This window comes from Carcharhinus amblyrhynchos, chromosome 35 (genome assembly GCF_965287045.1).
Source record: "Carcharhinus amblyrhynchos chromosome 35, sCarAmb.v2.hapA, whole genome shotgun sequence".
In the NCBI taxonomy this organism is placed as follows: Eukaryota; Metazoa; Chordata; class Chondrichthyes; order Carcharhiniformes; family Carcharhinidae; genus Carcharhinus; species Carcharhinus amblyrhynchos.
Window position 1 is genome coordinate 16,731,123 of NC_137358.1, and position 7,084 is coordinate 16,738,206.

The window sequence follows — 7,084 nt, forward strand, 5'->3', positions numbered from 1 at the left end:
GGCCCAGCCTCTCACTCAGGCCCAGCCTCTCAGGCCCAGCCTCTCACTCAGGCTCAGCCTCTCACTCAGGCCCAGTCTCTCAGGCCCAGCCTCTCACTCAGGCCCAGTCTCTCAGGCCCAGTCTCTCAGGCCCAGCCTCTCACTCAGGCCCAGTCTCTCAGGCTCAGCCTCTCACTCAGGCCCAGTCTCTCAGGCCCAGTCTCTCAGGCTCAGCCTCTCACTCAGGCCCAGCCTCTCACTCAGGCCCAGTCTCTCAGGCCCAGTCTCTCAGGCCCAGCCTCTCAGGCCCAGCCTCTCACTCAGGCCCAGCCTCTCACTCAGGCCCAGTCTCTCAGGCCCAGTCTCTCAGGCCCAGTCTCTCAGGCCCAGCCTCTCAGGCCCAGCCTCTCACTCAGGCCCAGCCTCTCAGCATTGCAACACAGTGGAAGCCAGAATTCCCTATCTGTTCATCCTGTTGCTCTCCTGGCAACACACGAAGGCCGGATTTTCCAGTTCCTCGCGTGGTGTGAATTGTCCCCCGGAGGGATGGAAAATTTGGTAGGCCAGCCAATGTTTCATTGGCTTTGGGTGGGATTTTCCAGGCCTGCTGTCAATGGGTCTGGAAAAGTCCAGGCACGGCATGATGGGAATGGAATTGGTATCGTTCTACCAATCACAGGGCAGCAGAGGATGCTGGGTACTTGTGGGGGATGGGGGGGTCAGTTCTTATCCCTGAGCTTCAAACACCCTGGCCTCCCTCGGATAATTGTCCAATTTGTGGCCAATTAACCAAACACACACACGTTTTAAGAATGATTTTCAGACAAACCGTCTTGAGTAAAAGTGTATCGGACTTGTCCCGGGACAGGAGCAGAGTGTTCTTCCATTCCTCACTGAGACTCTAACGTCCATTCCCTAATCTCACAATCAGATATTGTGTGAATTAAAGTTTGTAGTTTAAACTTTGTGAGTGTGTGTGTGAGAGAGACTCTGAGTGTGTGAGTGTGTGTGTATGAGTGTGTGTGTGTGTGCGTGAGTCTGTCTCTGTGTGAGAGAGTGTGTGTGAGTGAGTGAGTGTGTGTGTGTGAGAGAGAGTGAGTGTCAGGGTGTGAGAGTGTGAATGAGTGTGTTTGAGGGAGAGTGTGTCCGTGTGTGAGTGAGTGTGTTTGAGAGTGAGTGTGAGGGTGCAAGTGAGTGTGTGTGAGCACGAGTGTGAGGGTGTGTGTGACTGTGTGAGGGTGTGAGTGAGTGTGTGTGAGCGTGAGTGTGAGGGTGTGAGTGAGTGTGTGTGAGTGTGAGGGTGTGAGTGAGTGTGAGGGTGTGAGTGAGTGTGTGTGTGTGAGGGTGTGAGTGAGTGAGGGTGTGAGTGAGTGTGCGTGAGCGCGAGTGTGAGGGTGTGAGTGAGTGTGTGTGTGCGAGGGTGTGAGTGAGTGTGAGTGTGAGGGTGTGAGTGTTTTTGAGTGTGAGTGTGAGGGTGTGAGTGTGAGTGAGTGTGAGGGTGTGAGTGAGTGTGTGTGAGTGCGAGTGAGTGTGAGGGTGTGAGTGAGTGTGAGGGTGTGAGTGAGTGTGTGTGAGTGCGAGTGAGTGTGAGGGTGAGTGAGTGTGAGGGTGTGTGAGTGAGGGTGTGAGTGAGTGTGAGGGTGTGAGTGAGGGTGTGAGTGAGTGTGAGGGTGTGAGTGAGTGTAAGGGTGAGTGTGAGAGTGAGTGTGAGGGTGTGAGAGTGAGTGTGTGAGTGAGGGTGTGAGTGAGTGTGAGTGTGAGTGAGTGTGAGGGTGTGAGTGTGAGGGTGTGAGTGTGAGTGAGGGTGTGAGTGTGAGGGTGTGAGTGAGTGAGTGTGAGTGAGTGAGGGTGAGTGAGTGAGTGAGGGTGTGAGTGAGTGAGGGTGAGTGAGTGTGAGGGTGTGAGGGTGTGAGTGAGGGTGTGAGTGAGGGTGTGAGTGTGAGGGTGTGAGTGTGAGGGTGTGAGTGAGTGTGAGTGAGTGTGAGGGTGAGTGCGTGTGAGGGTGTGAGTGAATGTGAGTGTGTGAGTGAGTGTGTGGATGTGAGTGCGTGTGAGGGTGTGAGTGAGTGTGAGGGTGTGAGTGAGTGTGAGTGAGTGTAAGGGTGAGAGTGAGTGTGAGTGAGTGTGAGAGTGAGGGTGTGAGTGTGTGTGAGGGTGTGAGTGAGTGTGAGTGTGAGGGTGTGAGTGCGTGTGAGGGTGTGAGTGAGAGTGTGAGGGTGTGAGTGAGTGTGAGGGTGCGAGTGAGTGTGAGGGTGTGAGTGAGTGTAAGGGTGAGTGTGAGTGTGAGTGAGTGTGAGGGTGTGAGAGTGAGTGTGAGAGTGGAGTGAGGGTGTGAGTGAGTGTGAGGGTGTGAGTGGGTGTGAGGGTAGTGTGAGGGTGTGAATGAGTGTGAGGTGTGAGTGAGTGAGTGTGAGTGAGGGTGTGTGAGTGTGAGGGTGTGAGTGTGAGGGTGTGAGTGAGGTGAGGGTGTGAGTGTGAGGGTGTGAGTGAGGGTGTGAGTGAGTGTGAGGGTGTGAGTGTGAGGGTGTGTGTGAGTGAGGGTGTGAGTGAGTGAGGGTGTGAGTGTGAGGGTGTGAGAGAGTGAATGAGTGAGGGTGAGTGAGTGTGAATGAGGGTGTGAGGGTGTGAGTGAGTGAGGGTGAGTGAGTGTGAGTGAGGGTGTGTGAGTGAGGGTGAGTGTGAGGGTGAGTGAGTGTGAGTGAGGTGTGAGTGAGGGTGTGAGTGTGAGGGTGTGAGTGTGAGGGTGTGAGTGAGTGTGAGTGAGGGTGTGAGTGAGTGAGTGTGAGTGAGGGTGAGTGAGTGTGAGGGTGTGAGTGTGAGGGTGTGAGTGAGTGAGTGTGAGTGTGAGGGTGTGAGTGAGTGAGTGTGAGTGTGAGTGAGTGTGAGTGTGTGAGTGAGTGAGGGTGTGAGTGTGAGTGTGTGAGTGTGAGTGAGGGTGTGTGAGTGAGGGTGTGAGTGTGAGTGAGTGTGAGTGAGGGTGTGAGTGTGAGTGAGGGTGTGAGTGAGTGAGTGTGTGTGAGTGAGTGAGTGTGAGTGAGAGTGAGGGTGTGAGTGAGGGTGTGAGTGAGTGTGAGTGAGGGTGTGAGTGAGTGAGTGTGAGTGAGTGTGAGGGTGTGAGTGAGTGTGAGGGTGAGTGAGTGTGAGGGTGAGTGAGTGAGTGTGAGGGTGAGTGAGTGTGAGGGTGTGAGTGTGAGTGAGTGTGAGTGAGTGTGAGTGAGTGAGTGTGAGTGTGTGAGTGAGTGTGAGGGTGTGAGTGTGAGTGAGTGTGAGGGTGTGAGTGTGAGTGAGTGTGAGGGTGTGAGTGAGTGAGTGTGAGTGAGTGAGTGTGAGTGTGAGTGAGTGTGAGGGTGAGTGAGTGTGAGTGAGTGAGTGTGAGGGTGAGTGAGTGTGAGGGTGAGTGAGTGTGAGTGAGTGTGTGAGTGTGAGGGTGAGTGTGAGTGAGTGAGGGTGTGAGTGTGAGGTGAGTGAGGTGAGTGTGAGGGTGTGAGTGAGGGTGAGTGTGAGTGTGAGTGTGTGTGAGTGAGTGAGTGTGAGGGTGTGAGTGAGGGTGTGAGTGTGAGGGTGAGTGTGAGGGTGTGAGTGAGAGTGAGTGTGAGTGAGTGTGAGGGTGAGTGTGAGTGAGGGTGTGAGTGTGAGTGTGAGTGAGTGTGAGTGAGTGTGAGGGTGAGTGTGAGTGAGGGTGTGAGTGTGAGTGAGTGTGAGTGTGTGTGAGTGAGTGAGTGTGAGGGTGTGAGTGAGGGTGTGAGTGTGAGTGAGTGTGAGTGAGTGTGAGGGTGAGTGTGAGTGAGTGAGTGTGAGTGAGTGTGAGGGTGAGTGAGTGAGTGTGAGTGAGTGTGAGGGTGAGTGAGTGAGTGTGAGTGTGAGTGTGAGTGTGAGGGTGAGTGAGTGTGAGTGTGTGTGAGGGTGAGTGAGTGTGAGTGTGTGTGAGTGAGTGAGTGTGAGTGAGTGTGAGGGTGAGTGAGTGTGAGGGTGTGAGTGAGGGTGTGAGTGTGAGGGTGTGAGTGAGGGTGTGAGTGTGAGTGAGTGAGTGTAGAGTGAGTGTGAGGGTGTGTGTGAGTGTGTGTGAGTGTGAGTGAGTGTGAGTGTGAGTGTGAGTGAGGGTGTGGTGTGAGTGTGAGTGAGTGTGAGTGTGAGTGAGTGAGTGTGAGGGTGTGAGTGTGAGGGTGAGGGTGAGTGTGAGTGAGTGAGTGTGAGGGTGTGAGTGTGAGTGTGTGTGAGTGTGAGTGAGTGTGAGTGTGAGTGAGTGTGAGTGAGTGAGGGTGTGAGTGTGAGTGTGAGTGTGAGTGAGTGAGTGTGAGGTGTGAGTGTGAGGTGGTGAGTGAGTGTGAGTGAGTGAGTGTGAGGGTGTGAGGGTGTGAGTGTGTGTGAGTGTGAGTGTGAGTGAGTGAGTGTGAGGGTGTGAGTGTGAGTGTGAGGGTGAGGGTGAGTGAGTGTGAGTGTGAGTGAGTGTGAGTGTGAGTGTGAGTGATGTGAGTGAGGGTGTGAGTGTGAGTGAGTGTGAGGTGTGAGTGAGTGAGGGTGTGAGTGAGTGAGTGAGTGTGAGGGTGTGAGTGTGAGTGAGGAGTGTGAGTGAGTGTGAGGGTGTGAGTGTAGTGAGTGAGTGTGAGTGAGGGTGTGAGTGAGTGAGTGAGTGTGAGGGTGTGTGAGTGTGAATGAGTGTGAGTGAGGGTGTGAGTGAGTGAGTGTGTGAGGGTGTGTGAGTGTGAGGGTGAGTGAGTGTGAGTGATTTTAGTTCAGTTTTGCTGCAGTTAGAATATTGTTCAGTTGCTCACTCTCACCACCTGCTGGTGGAGAGGGGCCAGGACAAGCGGCCCAGGGTCTGAGCAGAGACTAACACAGTCCCAACAAGCTCAGAGACAACCCAGGGCAGTGTCACAGCCACGTTTACAAGGCAGATGTTGTAAAACTGTGCGAGCCACAGCCTTCACTGATCACATTTTTTCCCATAAAGTCTGAATGATATAACCGGAGGGAACGAGGTGAATTGGAGCCGGAGAAAGGGGACGGAGGGAGAAAACTGGGGAGAGAGTTCAGAACGGACAGGTTCCAAAGTGGTTCAACAGGAAAAGCCTCGAGGTAGACAGGAGAAAGAGGGGTTCGGAGGGGGTTTCACATCATTAATCAGCTCTCAGTCAAATCTCCTGGCTAGCTGGGTATACTTACTGTAAATTAAGGCATATAAGTTGACCCAGTGTATAAGACAACCCCATTTCTCCAGCCCTAAATATGTTTCTCCATCTGCTCCATGTATAGGCCAACCCTCTTGGCCACAGTGTTCCCCCGTTCAGTTATTACATGCCATACCCCCCTTAGTTGTTAATCTTCATTTTTCACTCCACAAAGTACCAGTACCTTATCCCTGGGGGTAAGGGATCAGGGAGGCGATACGGGCTGTGTTGCAAAGATGCTCAGGGGTTTATGATACCCCTGCCCTTTGTGTTAGATGTTGATCCAAGTGGAGACCAAGAGCAACCCAGCACGGGAAACAGGCCCTTTGGCCCAACCAGCTCGCGCCACCATCTTAACATTGTGAGTGCCCTCCTCTACCTATGACCACCCACACTCAACACTATCATTCTTGGGATTTTAGTGCCTCACTCGTCCCGAAATCCCACCAATGTCAACAGGCCTTTCCGTGGTCCCACCCCTGGCTCTGATTCCCATGGTGGGCAGGGCAGTAAAATCCCAGCCTATGAGTTGACCCTGGTTATGGAGAGATGTCTTGAGATGTCAAAGGTTGACTTGTACACTGAGATCTACACTCCTATCCAACCCCAGAGGATTCGATTTGACCCAACCGGAGAAGCTCTGGTGTTGTCACTGGGCCAGTAATCCAGGCTTAATTGTGTAGGGAGCCGGGTTCGAATCCCACCACGGCAGATGGTGACATTTGATTTCAATAAATCATCTGGAATTATGAGGATGACCATGAAACCCATTGTCGTAAAAGCCCACTTGGTTCTCTTTGGAGAAGAAAATCTGCCATCCTTACCCGGTCTGGCCTATATGTGACTCCAGAGCCACAGCAACGTGGTTGAAAGAGCCAAGAATCGTCTCTGCGTGGGTTACCTCCGGTTTACTCACACTGTCCAAAGATGTGCGGGTTAGGTTGATTGGCCGTGATAAATTGCCCCTTAGGGTCAGGAGGACTAGCTGGGGTAAATATGTGAGGCACCCTAGAGGGTGGCCAGTGCAGACTGAATGGACCACACTTCTGCGCAGTAGGGATTCTGTGCTTCTAAGTAGACATTAACACTGACTCCGCCAATACTCTGGGTGAATAGTTTGTACATCAGTCAAGAGGCCTGAACTTGTTTGAACTGAACAGTTGATAATAGAGACATCTCTTAGACCTCCTCCTTTTCCATCTCAACATGGCTCAAACTATCTACACATCCTTTCCCAGACTCATCAGCCAACAAGTCCTTCTCTCTGGTGCATCTCATTCAATACCTCGCCCATTTCCTCTGGCTCCACTCATAGATTCCCTCCCCCTGTTGTTTATTCTTTCATGGGGTGTAAGAAACCCCAGCATTTGTTGTCCATCCCTAACTGCCCCTTGAACTTGAATACAAGTGACAATAATAAATCAAACCTAATATTAAGTTGATCTTTCTCTACACCCTAGCTGTGACTGTAACGCTACATTCTGCACCCTCTCCTTTCCGTCTCCCCTATGTACTCTATGAATGGTATGCTTTGTATAACGTGCAAGAAACAATACTTTTCATTGTATACTGACGCATGTGACAATAATAAATCAAATCAATTATTGAGTTGATCTTTCTTTATACTCTATCTGTGACTGTAACATTATATTCTGCACGCTCTCCTTTCCTGCTCCCCTATGTACTCTATGAATGGTATGTTTTGTCTGTATAGCACGCAAGAAACAATACTTTTCACTGTATCCCAAAACATGTGACAATAATAAATCGAATCAAATATTAAGTTGATCTTTCTTTACACCCTAGCTGTGACTGTAACACTATATTCTGCACCCTCTCCTTTCCGTCTCCCCTATGTACTCTATGAATGGTATGCTTTGTCTGTATAATGTGCAAGAAGCAATATTTTTCACTGTATACTGATACATGTGACAATA